This window comes from Euprymna scolopes, chromosome 10 (genome assembly GCF_053919585.1).
Source record: "Euprymna scolopes isolate OS-2025 chromosome 10, ASM5391958v1, whole genome shotgun sequence".
Lineage (NCBI taxonomy): Eukaryota > Metazoa > Mollusca > Cephalopoda > Sepiida > Sepiolidae > Euprymna > Euprymna scolopes.
In genome coordinates, this window is record NC_136491.1 from 42,334,064 (window position 1) to 42,354,061 (window position 19,998).

The 19,998-nt window shown below is 35.4% G+C and overlaps 1 protein-coding gene across 1 annotated transcript in view; it reads right to left on the reverse strand.

Moving 5' to 3' along the window:
* LOC145285944 (T-complex protein 11-like protein 1) overlaps positions 1-2,414 on the reverse strand; it is a 70,574-nt gene extending 68,160 nt beyond the window's left edge. Inside the window, exon 1 of the mRNA XM_080134451.1 lies at positions 1,974-2,414. The gene's annotated coding sequence lies outside the window, so the exon portion shown is untranslated. The remainder of the gene's footprint in view (positions 1-1,973) is intronic.
* Positions 2,415-19,998: the final 17,584 nt, after the last annotated feature.

Consider the following 19,998-nt stretch of genomic DNA (forward strand, 5'->3'; position numbering starts at 1 on the left):
CCTGTATGGGCGCTTGTTGCACATTCATTCGTGTTGAACGGTGAGTGTCCAGTTGCCGGCTGTCAATGAAACTTCCAGTTGTGAGTTTATCCATGTGCATGGTGCATCTCAACTCATATTGTTGATTCAAGTTCTTCCTATGTGTTAATAGGGATGTCCTGTTATTGTTACTGTGTTGTTGCCTCTGCTGCTCTGCTGTGCGGGAGAGAATGTGTATAGGCCCATGTAATTTTGCTCTTCGCGTTTGTTGCAGGGTAATGTCAGGAAACCATGAAAAATGTTTGTCGAGCTCGAATTTTTCTTTATATTTAGTATGAAGTCGGCAGCTCCATGTTTATTTTTCTTAGCCGAGTCTGACAAGGTGTTTCGTCATTGTTGTTTGTTGAGATTCTTGTCGGTAGTAGTTCACTTGTTTTTCTTTGTTGAAATGTTTTTTTTTTTTTGTTTTTTTTGTTTATCAAACAAAACGCGCATCTTGCTCAAAACAATTCATTTAAAAAAAAAATAGGGTCACCATGCGTGTTCGTTTCATGTCGGTTGGTTGCTGGTTTGTTGCGGGACTTGTAGCATAGAAGGAAATGCGTTCTCATCTCACGTTCAGGTGTCACCAATTTGTAGTGGACTGGTGGATATATTATATATATCCCTCAGTCGTACAAAATAGGAAAAATGTATTGAATTGAGAAAGGAACGAACAACGCGTTTATTGAAATAAACGAACTAGAATTTATTTCATGAAGAAACAAATGAAAGAAAAGGGTACAGCATGTGTTTAGTTTGGCGTGCATCTCTCGCTGTTAACTGGTGAGAGGGAAAGTCTATTGTTGTAGAGAGAGAGAGAGAGAGTCAATCCAAGCCATGGAGAGAGAAAGTGTAAGGTGTACGTACTGTCAGTAGGCTCTTTCCCCACACATAGTAGCAGGGGATGTGGAGCGTACGAGCGCGCGCCCCAGAGGGAGTGGTTGGTCCGTCGACCGCCTAGATCGGGAACCGAATCGAAAAGAAGGAAACAGCTCAGGTCTCTTGCTTTTGTAGTTGTTTCTGGTGGTCTTTTGCGCATATGTGGATTTCCTTTAAAGAGAAGTAACGTTGCCCATGTGTGCGTATGTGTGCGTACATGTGTGTACGTTAGCGTGTGTGTGTGTGTATGCATGTGAATGTGAGTGTGTGAACGTGAATATATGTACGTGTGCGTATGTGCGCGTGTATGTTTGTGTGTGTGTATGTGTATGGCAAGAAAAGTAGCTTGAGATGTGAACGCGTGTTTTGTGTGAGACTAGAACAGGCTTGCACAATCTCCTAAAGAAATCGGCCAGCACCCGGTTTGGAGGATAAGAACTCTTTCTTACTGAGAGAGACACCAACCGGAACAGACCCTTTTTCTGCGCTCTCTCCACCTCGGTGTTATTTCAACAGGTATTGACGATTCCAATGGAATAACTACCGTGATAGCACCAAGCACCAGGTAGCTGGAGTCCAGCTTTTGACCAGGAATATATCACCCGGTGCACCTTTTTTGTGTTACATTTTATGAAGTTGTTGCGTTCGTCATTTCAAAAGCTTGTATTGAATTATTTATTTTCTTAGGCTGTGCCCTAAAAGCTTTAAAACCCTAAATTTTCATCTAATGAAAATATCGTTGGTTTTCTCTTAATAGTCGCGTACAAACTACATTTTGTATTGTTAATATTACATTAAAAAAAAAAAAAAATCGTCACAGCTTTTTTTTTTTTTTTAATGTTTTGGTTTAATAAAAAAATATCGACGAAATCGAGCGTCCTAAATTATGAGATGAAAAAATGAACGAATCTCTTAATAAAAGAGTGTGTCTCCCTCTACACAGTGAGCGATTGTAAAACAGAGCCCGTAATATTGTTTTAAGCAGTTAAACTACGTATTAAAAAAAAAAAAAAAAAAAAAAAAAAAATCGATTTGCCGACTCTTTTTTGTAAGCACCGGAATAAATTACTTACATGACTGTTTCCGCTTGATTTTCTTTCGATGTTTTCCTTCTGCTTGTCGTAAAAAAAACTTTTCCTTTCTTTTCTAATCGCGTTTACTTTTTGTTTATAATCAAGTAGTTAAATTATGAGTCAATAAGTATCCATATACTTGGTACATATAAGTGCTTCTGGTCACTGTTGTGTTTAGTTATGTTTTTTTTTTCTATCTAAAATGGTTCATTATAGACTTGTGTTATTGGTCATCACAAAAGTTGTTAACATGCCCGGTCTTGTTTACAACGTGTTTAACACTGAAAGCGAGTGCGGACACGTTTTTCCTTTCTATTAATTTTTTTTTTTTTTTTTTTTTCATCGACGGCCGAACACTTGGGTTTGAGAGTACAAAGAGACCATCAAACGACGACCCATTGAATACCATCCTCTCTTGTTCTCTTTATTTCTTTCAATCTCTCTCTCACTCTCTCTCTCTCTCTCTCTCTTCGTCCACTCTCTCCTTTCTTTCCCCCTATCTTTCTACCAAAATGATTATTATCAAAAAGAATTTGCAATTTACATTCATCCTTTATGACGTCATAAAAGATGAGTGGATTTTGGCAAGTATCATGTATCTTTTATGACTCGTGTTATTAACATTATTCGGACTACTGTTTCCATCTTGAATGTTATCTGTACAATGTTTCGGTCGATCTGACCTACAACCTTCTTCAGGTGTATCGTTGAACTCGGGAATCATTCTGTCGAACTCACGAATCTGCACAGAATTTCGAATGGAACCCTTCATTTATTCAACGGGGGTAGCTTGTTCTTGTTCCGTCAGTCATGATAATGTAGAAATCTTAAGTAATTAACAATTATATTTTGCTAGTTTTACAAGTACAGGGTGGAACGATAAATTTGTTGCCCTAAAGAAAACAACACTACAGCTGTATTTTAAAACTTTTATTGAAAAAATCAATTCAGGTAACTAGATTATGTAATAGAGCTGATATCTATTCAATGTAGCCGCCTTCAGCTTCAATCACTGCCTTGATACGGGTCCAGAACTGGGAGCATGCCTTTTCCACAAGTGCAGATGACGGCAATCAAGCCGGTTTTGGTATTGTAAGAGGTCATGTTGGTGATGTTCTTGATGTATGACCAAACGAGGTAGTCTAACAGGTTCAGGTCGGGGGAGGAGGGGGCCAGTGAGGAAAGGGTACAACTAAGAAAGATGAGGATAATAGTCCGCAATAAAATAAATGAATATAATCTATGACAACACTTTAAAGGCCGGTAATAAGCAAGATCTTTCTGATTCTCTCTTTTCTGGCCTTGAGCACATGGTGCAATGGGGGAAAAAGGTGGCTGGTTGATTTTAATGCATCTAAAACCAAGCTTCTCTCTTTCCATCATGAACACTGATCGCTGCCCAGTCCCAACTGAAATGAATGGCTTCCATCTTGAGGAAGCACCATGTTTTAACAAGCTCTAGGATTGACCTTCACTTCTGATCTGAAATGGAACATGTACATCCAAGCCGAAAAAATAGTCGGCTCATTCTACAGCTTCAGAAGGTATCTCACTCCCGATGCACTCCTCTACCTGTATACAAGCCAAATGCATCCTAAGATGGAGTACTGTTGCTATATCTGAGGACGAGCTGCTCAGAGCACCTTTTCTTGCCTGGACAAAGTACAAAACAAACTTTGAAATCTAGTGAGTGATATCCTTTTCCCCTCTCTGCTACGTCTTTTTCATAGAAAAGACATTGCAAGCCTACCTCTGTACTATTGTTATTTTCATTGCAGGTGTTCGACGGAGCTTCAATCTATGGTAAGGCATTCACAGCAAACACTCCACTAGCTACAACCACTATCAGCAATTTCCCTTACTCTCTATCTATGCCTTAAACTAAATGAATATTCCATGAGCAGTATTTTTCCTGAGAACTGCTCGTCTGTGGAACACAATATTGCAGAGCTGCTTCCCAGCTAACTGTGACATTGTCGTTTTTAAGTCTAATATAAACAGGTTCTTTATCAGCCGTCCCCTAAAATAAATAAACTTATCCAATTTCCACCATCACTGATCATCACGATACTCATTAACCCTTATACTTAAGTGGCCTTCAGGCCTTGATAAACCGGGACTACATGGTATGACACCCTGCTCTGAAGATTCCCAAAAGGATGAAACACTGGTGTCTGTAGGTATTTAATTATTATAGTAAATAATTATGTTTTTTTTTTTTTTTTTTTTTTTTTTTTTTTTTTACAAAGGCATCACCACATTATCAAGGCCCAGAGGCCACTCAAGGATAAGGGTTAAAGAGTGTACAGTAGAAGTTGGTCAATATAGTAATCATTAGTAATGAAAATTTGGTAAATTTAATAACTTATATGGAACGGCTCATCAAGAACTTATTTACTTTAGACTTGAACAAAACCATATTGTAGTCAGCCGGAAAGCAGGAAAACGGAAGACAATTCCACAGGCGTGCAGTTCTAAGAAAGAAGCTTTGTTCATGGAATCTACGTTTAGGTTTAGGCACAGATAAAGAGTGGGGGAAATTATTGATAGTGTTTACAGCTAGACGAGTGTTTCTTGTGAAAGTTTGGCGAGGGGGGACCATAGATTGAAGCTCAGTTGAACACTTTCCATGAAAATAACGATACATCAGAGACAAACTCGCAACATCTCTTCTGTGAGATAGAGGTTGCAAGGAGGAGAAAAGGACATCTCCTACGAGGCTACGAAGTCTATTTTGAACTCTATCAAGGCAGGACAAGTTCTTTCTAGCAGCTCCTGCCCAGATGTGGCAACAGTATTCCATCCTTGGACGTACCTGGCTCTTATATAGATAGAGAATAGCATCAGCAGTGAGATATCTACTGGATCGATAGAAAGATCCCACCATTTTTCCAGCGGCCTTGGCAACAGATTTGATATACGTGTTCCATTTAAGATCAGGAGTAATGGTCAAGCCCAGAAGCTTGTCAAAACTTGAGGCCTCCTGAAGACGAGAGCCATTCATTTCAATTGATGACAAATGTGGATTAGAATGTTGATGATGTAAAGAGAGAAGCTTGGTTTTAGATGCATTAAAAGTAACCAGCCACTCCTTTCCCCATTGTACTACGTGCTCAAGATCAGAGGAGAGAGAATTGGAGAGAACTTGCTCGTTTACTGTCTTAGATGTGGTACCATAAATGGTAGTGTCGTCAGCATAAATGTCTACAAATGATGTAAGGATATGATTTGGAAGATCATTAATGTAGATCAGGAAAAGAGTTGGGCCCAGGATGGATCCCTGAGGGACACCGGCATTAATATTGTGAGCTTCTGATTTTTGCCCCTCAACTACTACTCTTATGAATCTATCAGAAAGAAATGATTTAATAATTGAGAAGACTTTTCCAGCTATACCATAGCTAGCGATCTTATGAAGTAAACCTTTATGCCATACCCTATCAAAGGCTTTAGATATGTCAAGAGCAATTGCCCTAGAAAGATTGCCACCGTCGAGAGATTTGCTAATCCTATGCGATATAACTGTAAGGACATCTGCTGTAGATCTAGCAGAACGGAAACCATATTGAGTGTCACTAAGAAGGTTATTTTTGTTGAGATGTTTGATTACTTCTGTATTTAATACAGATTCTAGCAACTTACTCATGACGCACAGGAGACTTATTGGCCTGTACTGAGAGGGGGATGAGCGATCACCTGAATTCTTAAATACAGGGCATACTGATGAGATTTTCCAGGGAGATGGGAAACTATTCTCCTTAAGACAACGTTTAAACAGTTTTGTAAGTATGGGCGCTAGTTCAGGTTGAAGTTTTTTGAGTACTATAATTGGAATACCATCAGGGCCAGTTGCTTTACTGGAATCAAGGTTTTTGATTAGCTTGGCAACATCACGTACAGATATACGTATATCACATAGCGTGTTTTCTGATACAAGAGGAAATATTGGGGGTTGGCGGTCTTGGTCGCAAAGGGTAGAATTAGCTGCAAAGTTCTTGACAAAGAGTTTGGCTTTGTCTGATGCTGACGAGATTACCTCAGATCCATTGATAATAGTTGGGATGGAGCACACGCTTCTGTTCAGGATTCTGTTTGCTATTTGCCAAAACTGGTGGGAACCAAGCCGCTGCTCAGCTACTTTGGACTTAACAGATTGAGCATACAACTCTCTTGCGTTCCTTATTACTTTCTTACAATGGTTGCTGGCAGTCCTGAAAACGGCTTTAGTTTCCATACATCTATTACGTTTGAAGCAGTGGAAAAAGTGATTTCTGTGCGCAATGGCAGCAGCACATTCTGGAGAGAACCATGGCTGGCTGTTAGGTTTTTGCTGAAACTTTTTAGAGGGTATGAAATGGTCAATACCTACAATTAACCATTCAGTTAGGTCTAATACTATAGAGGACACATCCTTTTTAAACATGGAATGCAGAGGTAGATCAGAGAGGCGACAGAACAGAAACTGAACATAGTTCAGGGCAAGTTGTGAGAAAAAGGTCTAGTAGGCTCGCATACTGGCCGTCATTATCGGGCACACGGGTAGGTTCCTGAACAATCTGAGTGAGGTCATAGGCAATGGAGAAATCATGACAGAACCTCCCCTCATCATCGGTCTTGTTTGAGTGGGTCAACCATTCGACGTTGTGAACATTGAAGTCTCCACATACGTGAATGTTAGCTGAAGGATAAGTAGAAAGGACTTGGTCAATTTTCTCAGATATGCTTTGAAAGATAGTAACTCCGCTGTTGTGGGGGCGATAGAGAGTAAATATAAATGCAGTAGTGTGAGCTAAAGCAACCCGGAAGCACATATAAGGTAAGTTAGGATCTTCCCTGGAGATGTCCCTCCCACATGGAAAGCTATCTTTAATATAGGCACATATTCCATGCCCATGGCGATCTTGGGGGTCAGATTTAGAAGTTAAGTTAGAGTATCCTGAAATTGCAAACTCATCTAGGGAAATAGCCTGTCCAATGCCAGTTTCACTTAAAAATAAAAGGTCTGGTTTAGTCTCCTGTAATTGGGTTTCAACCTCTGGAAGGTTAGAACGTAGACCTCTGATGTTGGAGAAGGAGACATGGTAGTAGGGGTCTACGTTGGAAGTTGGAGAACCGGGTTTAATCGTGTATTTTTTCTTGAAACTTGTCATGATGAAATTTTGGAATTTGTGGACTAGGTCGACAGATTTACTTAGAGCAGGACAGAGAGGGGAAACTAAGAGAGAAAAAGAAACGAAGAATTTTTTTTTTTTTTTTTTTTTGTACCACATGATAAGGTAAAGCCGTAACAATTACCCACTAGTATGGCATCGAGAGGCCCCACCAGAAGCTACTGCATGGTCCAGATTCCATTCACCAGATGGCAATACAGCAGCCCCAGTACTTTGCACCTGCTGATAGGACAGCCTCCTTAGTGGTTAATCCAAGGTTCGGGTCCCTGACTATCAGGCGGATAACGTCAGTCCAGACAAAACGTTTACCTCCAGCACCCTTACTAGTGACATGGCTACAAGGATAGACATAGAAACAGAAAATTTCCACCAACTCTGCCAACTGTTCGCGCAAAAATACTGCCAACCTAGAAAACAGCTTTTTCTTCTCCCTTTGTCAGAAAAATCACTCATTTAAAAAATGAGGACTAAGGGACAAATAAGAAGAAGCGAGAGTAACAGGAGCTGCCGATAACGCATCCACAATGCGTTTTCTACTCTCCATTAAAAAAAAAAAAAAAAAAAAAAAAAAAATAAATAAATAAATAAAAAATAACTATTAAGTATTGTACTTAATAAAAGTCCAACGGACCTGTTTAAGGGAAAGTATGGTGATAGATTCCCCTCCCACGAACTAAAAATGAGTACAATTAGGTAATCTATTTATGCAATCAACTCGGTAGATAAATAAACATTTATGGACGAGAAAAAAAAAAAAAAAAAAAAAAAAAAAAAAAAATTAAAGCTAGCATTTAATACAACAGAAATACATAAAATAAATACTGAAATAAAATGTAGTTATTAATATTTGAATCTTAAAATAAAAAGTGCGAATTAATAGAGAAAATCACTTATCACAACAACGCATTCCGTCTCCAAACTAGTGAAGAATTTAACTTTTAATAGCGTTCAGAAGATTTTTTTTTTAAATTAACCGTTAAGAGAAAGCGTGATTTTATTCTGAACTTTAACTAATCACGTTTTAAGCAACTTATGATATAAAACAAAATCGGATGGGGGGGGGGGGTTCTTCCGAAGTTAGTTGGTGACGTTATAAGTAATGCGAGATAAGATGGGAGCCAGAAATTAGGGGTGGGGGACTGAAAATGATAATATAATGGATTGATTATACAATATTTAAGATCAACTTGGTAGATAAACATTTATGGACGAGAAAAAAAAAAAAAAAAAAAAAAAAAAAAAAAAAAAAAAAAAAATTAAAGCTAGCATTTAATACAACAGAAATACATAAATTAAATACTGAAATAAAATGTAGTTATTAATATTTGAATCTTAAAATAAAAAGTGCGAATTAATAGAGAAAATCACTTATCACAACAACGCATTCCGTCTCCAAACTAGTGAAGAATTTAACTTTTAATAGCGTTCAGAAGATTTTTTTTTTAAATTAACCGTTAAGAGAAAGCGTGATTTTATTCTGAACTTTAACTAATCACGTTTTAAGCAACTTATGATATAAAACAAAATCGGATGGGGGGGGGGGTTCTTCCGAAGTTAGTTGGTGACGTTATAAGTAATGCGAGATAAGATGGGAGCCAGAAATTAGGGGTGGGGGACTGAAAATAGTTCTGAATGATTAGATCACTCTGACTGATGTAAAAAACATTTAATAATAAAATGTTTAAATTCAATACTATTTCACACGGTTAACGGTAGCCGAATGGATACAGTCCTTGCTAATCAAGCCAGAGGTGACTTGTGTTGCTGGGTTTGAATCTATCGACTGGTGTTAATCGTAACACACTGCACTGAAGATTCCTGAAAGGATGAAACACTAGTGTCTGTAGGTATTTAATTATTATAGTAAATATATATATATATATATATATATATATATATATATATATATATATATATATATATATATATGTTTTATTTTTTATTACCGTTTTTTTTTCTGTTCAGTTACATTTTTTTTTCAGCTACGCAACCGTTTTTTGGCCGTTATAACATATTTGCTCTACAACAGTATTGAGCACTTTCTTCAGGTTTTTATCAATTACCATTTCTACTATATATATATATATATATATATATATATATATATATATATATATATATATATATATATATTTATTGTCATGGTCGCACACTTGTGCCGTGCAAAAGCAAAGAGAATTGGAGGGGAACACTAACCGCCATAGCAAAAAGCAGAGGGTCACGTACAAAGACGCACAGGAATTATGATTGACACACGCTGATGCACCACATGTGAATCTGAAAAGGAAAAAATAGATTTCTAACACTTCTTGATTTGAATTCAACGAGAACGGACGGGTTCAAATGTTTTAGTCACCAAAACAAGGTGCTGGTCGAATGGCATAGTGAGAATCTTATAACAGCCATGTATGGAATTATTGAAGAAGTCAGCTTCCTTAACTGGATGGCACAAAACCATAAGGTGGGAGTACTGAGATAATGGAAACACTTCTAGATTTGTGTTTGATTGTATTGGTCGCCAAAACAAGGTGCTGATCAAATGACATGGCAAGAATCTTATAATGGCCATGTATGGAATTATTGAAGAAGTCAGCTTCCTTAACTGGATGGCACAAGACCATCAGATTGGAGCACTAAGATTCTAGAAGGAGGAGAAAACAAAATACGAGGCGATATCTGTCATCCGAGGAACTGGATTTGTTGCACCTCAAAACAAACAACTTGTCTCCACATAAAGGTCAGTGGATACCCGCTATGTCAGACTCTTAACATGTTTTGCATGGAGGTCACTGTTGGATGAACTCTCTTGGAAAATTTCAGGATTTCCTGCCTTCTATGAACTGTTTGTGTATGGATTAAAACCTTATTGGTGGATTACCCGAGATAAGATTGGTGATTTTATATTTCTTGCTACCTCTTTTTTAAATGAAAGAAAATCATCAGAGGAAACTCAATACTGTTTCCGACGCCTGTTAATTGAATTTTAATGACTTTGCTGCTAATATGTTAATTGAATTTTAATGACTTTGCTGCTAATATGTTCATGTCCTATCTTTTACACCCCTCCCCTCGTATAAAATGCTCCCCATTGCATTATGCTTAACCAAGAGACCATTTAGCTAGTGGAACTTTCTTGTGTTTCAAGCCCCAACTGGTCTTCCAATGAACATTCAGCCAGAAAAGTTTTGTATATTTCAAGCCCTGACTGGTCTGCCGATGAACATTCAGCCTGAAGAGCCCTCTTGTGTTTTAAGCCCTCAATGGGCCTTTTGATGATGGAAATATTGAAGGACTCTTTGCTGATGCATGTTTCTTTTATTTCTTTTTATTAGTTACGTACTTTTATCACAGCGTCGTTCAGTTGTTAATTGTTTTATGGAAAAATAAAATAAAAAATGATAAAATTCAACTACCTGGATTTTTATGTGCTCCTTTCCATTTTTCTTGCTTTGTTGAATATTTCTGCTTTCTGCTAGTTTGTCTAACCTTTGCCATTCTCACTCATGTTGTTAACCATATGCACGGAAAATCTAATGAGGATACAGGTATTTGTTTTCTTTCTTTTGCCTATACCCGACTCGATATCATGTAGAAGCCCTCATTGGCAGAGGTCTGACATTTGACAGGAGACAGTTAGGTGGTGCTACCTCGATGGTGAACTCCCCTGCCCTTTAAACAAGCCGGAGCAGAGCAAGTTAACCGCAAGTTCGAATGCTAGGAATGTAGTTAAACTCAATGCTCAGAACCAGATCGAAGATGTAATAATATATGTATATATATGTAAATCTATCTATCTACTGTTTTATACAAGAAACTATGTGTGTGTGTGTGTGTGTGTGTGTGTGTGTGTGTGTGTGTGTGAGTTTGTTCCCTATGGAATCGAAAACGGCTGGGCCGATTTTTTAAAAAATTTCACGCGAATGTACTTGATGTGTCTAGGAGTGTTCTTACATAGGTTTTGTGTCAGAATACACCCGATAAGTACCAAAAATCGATAATCAAAAACATCTGATTAAGGAAAGAACAGTCCGAATTTGAGCACTTTTATAGAGAGCCTAACATCACAAGTGCATTTTTTTTTACGCTGAACAAGCAGAAAGGCCTAGCGTATAAAATCAAAAGTGCATTCTTTGTTTAGAAAGGTGTGCATTTGAAATGAATATTTCTCTTTAGAGCACAATTGAACAATAATGCTTAAGTTTTGCATTTGAAAATTTGATAAAAACCATTATAAAAAAAATAATTTGATGAAATCAACAGTAGATTCTCTACAGTGCAATATAAACTACAAGTCTTCATTTGGTCTCAAAAGGCCACAAATACATTTTTTTTTCTTACTCCTTTTTGTTTATTTGTAGTTTATCTTATTCAGATTTGGCTATCATTGTTTTACAGGGTGGAACGATAAAGTTGTTATCCAAAAGAAAACAACACTACAGCTTTATTTTAAAACTTTTATTGCAAAAATTCAATTCAGGTAACTTGATTATATAGTAGAGCTAACATCTATTCAATGTAGCCGCCTTCAACCTCAATTACGACCTTGATACGGATCTCAAACTAATAGCATGCCTTTTCCACTAGCACTGGCAGGAGCTAGGTGAATACTTGGTAGATGGCGATGCTGTGGGAGGTCATGTTGGTGATGTTCACAGTGTATGACCAAACAAAGTAGTCCAGCAGGTTCAAGTCAAAGGAGAGGGGCAATGAAAGAAGGGTACAAAGTTGTAGCATTTCTTTCTGAAGCCAAGCTTGGGTCTCTTTGGACTTGTCGGCCAGTGCCGAGTCCTGCTGCCACACCCAGGGTCTGCTAGCTACCACATGATTGCACTAGGGGATCTCCACACTCTTCAGCACATCCAAGTACACTTTGGTGTTGACTTTCAAGCTGACTTCAAAGATGTAAGGTGGCATGATGTGGCCCTCACTTGAAACCGCACCAAAGACCATAACTGTGGTCAGAAACTTTGTTGAGCTGTGTTCTCAAGTGTTAAACCATCCGGATTTGAATTTTGAGGGTGTTGGTAATGATCCTGTTGTAATAAAGCATAAGTTGTACAGCATAAGTTGTACAGCATAAGTTGTACAGCGGTGCATATCTGATCTCGCTCATTGAACATTGTGTCACTTTCAGACATGATAGAAGACTCCTATCACTCTTGGGATTTGTACACAACTGGCCAACTAGTAGATCGTCTGCAACAAAAAAAGAAAACCGGTTTTCATCAAATGGAAATGGAATCATGTCGTCTTCTTTTAAGGCATCTATTTTATTGTTCCACCCTGTATTTTTGATTATCATTGTTTTTTGTTTTTTTTATGAAAACATGAAAGAGTCTCTGAGTAAAAGGCGTTTTCCCCTTTAGATCAATGCCAAATTATGCAAAAGCGCCTATTTTTCTTCTATTTTACACGCTCTGTGGCTAACATTAAAATACAGCATCTAAGTCTTCTTTTTTCCACCAGGATCTAATTTTATTCTATGAGAATCCACTTGGAGTAAAAAATTAGCTGTGATGGAAAGATAGGTACCTTCAAAGTGCACCATAGAACATCCCCATATGTAACACGATTAAATCTTAATAGACGGTAATATATTATCATCATAACTTTCGTATTATTCAAAAGAATATGCCCACAATAAACTGCTAACGATTAAACATTTTGGCAATCATAAAGATAGATTAGTCTAAGGGGCGTAACTCTACTTTTACTGAGAGATTTGTCTTGTTTTCATGCGACGCGAACGTTAAGAAAAGATGCGACTATTTATTATTATTATTATTATTATTATTATTATTATTATTATTATTATTATTATTATTATTTTCACAATTTTAGTCTCGCATTTTCATACGCTGAATAATAATAATAATAATAATAATAATAATAATAATAATAATAATAATAATAATAATAATAATATATGGCAATCATGAAGAAAGGCAGATTTTCCTAAGGGACGTAACTCTACTTCTACGAAGAATTTTTTTCCCATACGATAATTTGTGGCGCCAATTGTAAGAAAAAAAAAGATGCAACTATTTTTTTTTGTTTCAAACACACACACAAAAAAAAAAAGAAATTTTTTTTCAACTACTCTAATTTGTAAAATAATGGACAATTTTATTTTATTATTTATTTATTTTTTATTTATTTTACATTTTTTCTTACATTTACTCAAATGTTTTCATTGAGAAAAATTACAGTACTGGCAATCATGAAAGTTAACTTAAAAAAAAAAAAAATAAATAAAAGCCATGTCGTGAAAAACATCTTATATATATATATATATATATATATATATATATATATATATATATATATATATATATATATATATATATATTTCCGTAATAAAAGTAATTGAAAAGACAACATTTTCTTGTGTGCTCCTTTCCAACAGCGTGTCGTTCTCAGGGTTACCAGATCATAAAAAATATTTGAAGGCAAATCTGTCAGAAAAATAAAAAGAAAAAAAAAAAGCCCCAAAAGGCCAAATTTATAATTGTAACCAAGTTTTCAGAAACAAAAAAGCCAAATTGAACATGTAAACATATATTTTTTCATTATACTTGCGTGGATTGGTGATGTTATTTAAATTGTTAAAAGAACTAGCAAAATGTGTGTGCGTAAATATATAAACATTTATATTTTTTTCATTGTGCCAATCAAATTTATCAAATTCACACAATTAAAGTCCATTTTTAACAATCATGCATAATTTAGTTGCAGTTATCTCCCTTGATTTTGATCTTGGACGGTTTAAATTAAAGTCGCAACTTTGTAAAATTTTGTTTTTAATAATTATTTTTCAAATGAACCATTTTCGTAATTTTTGACGCCACATCACTAATCACCACAAGCACACAAAAAATAATAAATTATTAAAATGTTTATATATTGACGCACACAGTCTTTGTTATTTTAATTTTGCTTTTTTTTGTTTGTGAAAATTGGACTACAGTTATCAATTTGGCCTTCTTTTGGCCTTTTTATTTATTTATTTATTTTTTGTTTTAGCTTCAAATATGTTTTATCGCGTGGCAACCCTGAGGATGATATTGTTAAGAAGTACCTTTTTTTTTTTTTTGTTCGCAAAAATAAATAAAGAAAGAAAAGAAACGAAAAGCAGTCGCATTTTTTATGATTATCAGTAATTTAATTTTTCTTACACAAAACATTCGAGTAAATTTAAGAAAAAATGTAAAAAAAAAAAACAAAACAATAAATTTATCTATTATATTTACCATTTAAATTTTCTCTTACATTAAATAAAGTAGTTGAAAAAAAAAATAGTCGCATCTTTCTTTATAATTAACATAGAAATTATCGTAAAAAAATCTTAGTAAAATTAGAGTTACGTCCCTTAGACCACCAGCCTTTCTTTATGATCGACATTTTTTTTCAGTGTACAAAAATAATGAAAATGCAAGACTAAAATCGTATTTACATCATCGACGCCTTAAAACAACGTTCTTATATAATGAACATTTTTAAAGCGCAGACATACACGTGTTTAATAAATCTAGCAAAAATCAACTAATGAGTATATTTTCACGAAATTTTCGACATTTATTTACTTTTGGATGAATTTATATTTCAAATACAGTTTTTGTAAAATATACGAAGGAAAATATTTTCTTTTTGTACGTGATCCCCCCACCCCCTTTCATTCTATGAAATTTGAAGAAAATATATTACAATTCATCGAAATTTTAATATTATGATATAATATAATAATATATAAAGCTGAAAAGTCTACGCAAAACGCATCATGTTTACTATTTTATGTGTAACCAGCCTTTACTTTTGAAACACGAAGTGAATTCGTAAATAAAAAAAAATACCTGGGTTTCATGTGGACATCGTTTCCGGTTGTGCTTAAATGCTGACTGGCGTAAAGGCATGAGCACATGGTCACTGTCATTAACCAACTAACCCTGCTTGTAATAAAATATAGCTTCGGCCACAAAGGAACATAAACAGACTGGACACTAAATGTGGAAAATGCTGACACTGTGCAGAGTAACATAGAGAAACCAATCTGCCTAAGCTCTATCTGCACAGAGCGTATGGATCTCTCAGAGATCGGCCATTAGCATCATGCGACTATCGCGAGCACCAAGCCTCAAAACTGTGCACCAGTATCACAAAACAAGAACATTCTCCATCATGAAACTAGCAAATATTTTTGACATTAGCAATTGTAAATTTTGGTCACACACACTGAGATTTGAACCTTTAATCTTCAAGAGAATATCACTTTTACAATTGGTTTTCCCAAGTACTCTAACCGCTGTGCTATGGGTCCTTGTAATTATAAAAAGAGATATTCTACTAAAGGTTGAAGGTTCAATTCTCAGTGTGGGCACCCCAAAAACACAACTGTGAATTATTTAGGACCACTACCCAGTCACGGTTGATGGAACAAGAGCATGCTACCCCTGTGAAGAAAATAAAGGGTTCCGCTCGAAATGCCGTCCAAATTCCCAAGTTCGACAGAAACATTCCCAAGTCCGATAAGATACGCCTGAAGAAGGTCGGAGGTTATATCGACCGAAACATTGTGAAAATCACACTCAAGATGAGAACGGTAGTCAGATGAATCCAAATAATACAAATAACCAATCCTCATCTCAAAAATTGAGAAACGTGACAACATTTTCATTAGAATTTTATTTTTGAAGGTATAGAAAATAGCACTGTAGTGATAGGTAATACAAAGACCTCAAAATATACAAAGTGAAATTAGGCCAGCTAAGAAAGTTAAAAAATCTCCCCATTTTTTTTTAGAGTTAATTCTTTTTCATTTTTATGAAAAGTTAGTAGTTAGATTTAAAAAAAAAATGTATGTGATTTTTGTTTTTAAGTAAAAGTAATTAAAATCGCTAGCATGCAAACTAATTAATTTACGGTTAACTTAACGTGGCCTTCCATCCTGAAAGCGATTTCCCTCCCACCTCTTTGTTAGATTATTCGGATGATTGCAGCAGTCACACATTAAGCCGCTTATTATTCAATAAAGGATTTTCATGTCTTAGGCAATTTTAGCACCTCAGGCAATTTTGAGTGTGAAGCTATTTTTTTTTCTTTATGTGTCTAGAGCTGTTACTTTAAAATGATGTTTTGTTCTCAGGAGAAATTTCAGTACTTATCTAGAATTAAACCCAATTTTTTAAAACTCACAAATACAGATAAATCTGCATGATATACACACCCGTGATAAAACGAAAATATCATATTCCAAAAATCATTTAAACTGATCAAGTAGTTTTACTGATCAAGGAGTAAGGAAATCAAATTTTATGAGTAACAGAAGACCAGCTAAAAAAAAAGAAAGAAGATAACTCAATAATAGAAACTTGCGGGATTGGTGCTGTAATGCCTACTAATTCCCATTAATCACTTAAAAATGATTTTCTTTATAAAAATAAAACTACTTGATTAATTTACATAATGTTTGGAATAAGATGTTTTGCTTTCGTCACAGATATGTGGTACATCATACAGATTTTTATTTTTTTAAATATAGGCGGAATTCTTGGCAAGAACTGAAATTTCGCATCGCAAGGAACATATTTTAGTCAGTGAATGAATAGAGGATCCATTTTAGTCATAAATAAAATAAAAACGATACCACCACCACCACCACCACTTGTACAGGATGGAACGATATAATTGTTGCCCTAGAAAATTCAATTCTTAATGCAGGCAATACTAAGAATGCAATAATTAATTACGTAAGACTTCTACCCTGTCATGGCTGACGGAATGAGAGCATGCTACCACTGTGGATTAAATAATGGGTTCCGTTCGAAATTCTGCTGAGATTTCCGAGTTCAACAAGATACACCTGAAGAAAGTCGAAGGTTATATCGGCTGAAACGTTGTGAAAATAACACTGAAGATGAGAATAGGAGTCTAAACAATTTAAATAATACAAAAAAAGTAATATTTAATAGAAAATATAAGCAAGTAAACAAGACTAGCAACGACATCCTCCTCCTCCTCCTCCTCCTCCTCCTCACCATCATGATGATGATGATCATGATGATGATCATCATCATGATCATCATCGTTGTCACTGATTTGCTGCTTGTTTTACATTCTGGCATGTGTTGGACGGCTCTTAGAAATTGATTTAAAAAACTACAGCAAAGCTACTTCTTCCAATTATTTTTAACTAGCAAGGGGACCCGACGTTGCTCAAGATTTCACATTCCCATATATTTATTGTCATCGAAATCGGTGAAATCGACCATTTTTCAATCAAATCGATTGATTGCCTGCTCCGGTTCGATGCACCGTGAGAAAGATTCACAAGCAAACCTTTTGGTTTGGAGACGCACACACTAAAACGATTTTTGAATGCCTACTAGACATCTCCTTGAGTGTCTAAAATCTGTGTGTGCAGGGGTTTGTCAGAACAACCTGGCATGAGGATACTTTTTCCATAGAAGTAAACCCTGACCAAATATTCAAAACCACATAGTATTCACAGCCTAAATAAGATCTCTCGTGGTGTTTTTGCTGTTGCCCCATTGCCAAACCGGAATTGACGTAGGTTTAAATTAAGACTAGCCAATCGAAAAGAGAATATCGAAAATATTGGCGAAAAAAGCGACTCCTTCTTGTAGAAAAGTACCCAGTTGAGGGGGAGGGAATTAATGATGTTTTTAGCCAATTTTTCGATATTTGTTGTCCAAAGGGTTGAGTTTTAAAACAATACCAGTCTCGTAAAAATCCGTCGCTTCTGTCAAAAGTTTTATACATACATACATACATACATGCATACATACATACATATGTACATACATACTTATATTTAAACAGACAGGTGAGATTTATACAATAGATTGTCACCTTCTCCAAATGATGTTACTTTAAATAACAGCAAAAAGCTGGATACTCCACCGGACTAGATGGATTCTAATCCTGGGATCCAGTAAGACCAAAAGACCACTGGAAAGGTATACTCCAAAATATTTAAATGATCAATTGCGGGGAGGAAAATTATGTCCTCAACTTCTTTACTAACTCAATGTTTGAGATGTAATGAAAGACTTTAATGGAATATTCAAATATCTATGCATCTCATATATAGATCAAGTGTTAGCCCCAGGAAAGGGCCCCCACTTGATTTCCTAGAACTTCGATTGATATAAAAGGAAACAAAAAGAAAAACTTGACCACAAGAAAGATATACTGTAGCACAATTAACTGGGTAAACAATAGTGATGGGACGATTCCAATATTTTTCTTGATTCTGATACAGTTACCGATTCCGTATTAAATTTCCGATTCCAATACAATTACCGATTCCATACTAAATTCCTGATTCCATTGCAATTACTGATGTCTTACTAAATTCCTGATTCCGATGCAATTACTGATTCTGATTCTTTATAAATCTCTAAATATTTAACTATGAAGTTTTTATTTTTTCCCAATTATCGTAAAAACACATGTTAACTGTGCAGATATTTTCTCAGGTGTAAAAAAATACACGCGTAAGCGATGATCAATCCATTTCAGTTTTACTATTAGTTAAAAAAAAATCAATAAATATTTGTTATTTTATATCATTACTACCAGCAGTGGAAAATTTTGCTTTTAACAAAATTAAATAGAAAAAGACCATTAAAAGAATCGTTTTTGATATCGGAAAATAAGTACTAATGTTTCTGAATCCGATAAAAGTTTTTATTTTTCTGATTCCCAATTCCGATTAATCGTCCAGACATTAGTAAATTAGTGAGAGGAAACTTAATGTTCTTTATTTCTTTACTCACTCAACCATTAAGAATTTTTTTTTTACAAGGGAGTCACCACTTATTCAGGTCTGGAGGCCACTTGAGCATAGGGGTTAATGGATGTAAGATGGTCAATGAGGCAACGGCATAATTATCGATAGTGTTGGAAATTGCGTCGAATTTGATTGTAAGTAGAATTTAATTTACACTCGAATATCTATGCACCTCATAAAGAGATCAAGTGTTAACCCTAGAAAGAGGACCCCTTGATTTTCTAAGAACTTTGACTGAAGTAAAATGAAACAAGAAGAAGAATTTTTGGCAAGAAGAAGAAAAAGAAGAAAAAGAAGAAGAAAAAGAAGAAGAAGAAGAAGAAGAAAAAGAAAAAGAAGAAAAATAAGAAGAAGAAGAAGAAGAAGAAGAAGAAGAAGAAGAAAGATGGAAAGAAATAAAAACAGGCTCTTGTCCAGAATTCACCCTAAAGCAAAAATAAAGAAAAATCTTTATGATGTACATATGTAAAGGAAATCATTTTAAAGCAATTAATGGGAATTCATAGGCATTGCAACATAAATCTAGCAAGTTTAAATAGTTGAGTTATTTCCCTTTGTTGTTGTTTTGCTTCTTTTTTTTTTTGTTAGATTGTTTGCAAAATGGCAGACAAAACAGATGTTCTTCTGTTACTCATAAAATTTAATTTATCTATAAATATAAAAGCGAAAATGTATGTATGTGTGTTCGCTTTTTCTGTATGTCTACAAAAGGCTTTTTTCACAACTTTTTAAAACTTTTTATATCAGATATAAATCGTAATATCTCACAGTTAACAACGAAGCTCGCCTGTCTATTTAATTTGCTCGATTTCGGGAAGATAAATATTCAACATTGGTCGCTCGCCGCATGTGGGTTAGTCTTTTTCCATCTTGGGAAAATAAAAATCCCGCAGTCAAACTTGACCTCATTAACTCATTAAAACGGGCACCTGCCAAATGCAAGTAAATAAATAAATTCAAACGTGTTTCCGTTAGCATCTCGCGGTGGGGCAATCGTTAACGTCGCACGTTTTCTTTTTCACACTTTAATTTACAACTTTGCCTC